Genomic DNA, 1,240 nt, shown 5'->3' with positions numbered 1-1,240 from the left:
AGTCAGGCCGCCCTTATTTACACAGCACATTACACGGCATGTTTAAAGCAACAGTCATTGAGCTAAAGTGCTTTCCAGTAGAGAAATAAGATTCGGGGAAATCCCAATGAAGATTCCCTATGAGCAAGCAGGTTTGCGATGAGGAACTTCCTTGAAACAGAAACCTCCAGCAGAGCCAGGATTAGGGAGGGCAGACGTCTGTAAAGCAGAGGGATAGCAGAGACAAACAGACAACAAGCAGGAGGTCATAAACACTGGACTGGTTGTAGGTTAGAAACATGCAGCTCCAGAGTCAGAGAGACAGAGAGGACAGGATGAAGTCCAGACTACAGGAGAGAGAAGACACAAAGTTATCGTCCATGAAAATAATCTCTTTTTGAGTTTAATTATATCTAAAGCTCCTCTCCAGTCATTGATTAAACCCTTAAAAACTCTGTGTCAAACATTTAGAATAATTTCCAACTTACTTAGAATCTACAAATCCCTGCCTCTCTCCCCACTTGCCACAGCTCGAGCACACCAGCTCACTTCCAACCTCGCCGAACACTGTAAAACTACTTACAGGCTAAAGGTTGCAATACTGGAATAACTCAGCTCTGCGTGTCAGAACTGGAGGCCGATGCTGGAGAAGAATAACTATTGACACAGGAAGCCCCACCCTGCCAGCCGACACCACTGATGTCTTGTGTTTGTTACGTGGGAAACCCTGCAAGTCTGAATCTGCGTAGGCGTTCTTTAAGATGCTTCGTGACATCTTACTTAAAGCAGTCGCCTTCACCAAATACTGATTTTTTCCCCCCCTCTAAACTTATCACATGATGTCATTAAAGCACCCGAACCAATATCTCACCAAAAAAATATATAAGATTGGAGAGAAATTCCAAAACCTGAAAACAGACTAGTGGATCTTCAGTTTGTTTTTTTTCTTCCTTTGTCTCCCATTCATCATGCTGTCCTTCTATATAAAACTGGATATAAAGTAGTTTAAACTTGCTGACACACTGATGCTTTACTGTTAATAATCTAATAATATGCCAGTCAGAGGGACCAAACCAGTTATTTTACTTTAATACTTTAGCTACATTTTGCTGCTAATACTTATATAAATTGACTGAAGTAGGACTTTTCACTCAGGACTTCTACTTGTAATACAGTATTTTACATTGCTGTGTTTATTTGCACCACATGGGCAGAAAGATCAACCCTTTAGAATAATATCCATCCATCATCTATACACCGC

Source organism: Stegastes partitus, unplaced genomic scaffold, assembly GCF_000690725.1.
Source record: "Stegastes partitus isolate 25-593 unplaced genomic scaffold, Stegastes_partitus-1.0.2 Scaffold226, whole genome shotgun sequence".
Classification (NCBI taxonomy): domain Eukaryota; kingdom Metazoa; phylum Chordata; class Actinopteri; family Pomacentridae; genus Stegastes; species Stegastes partitus.
Note: the sequence above shows the minus strand (reverse complement) of the source record.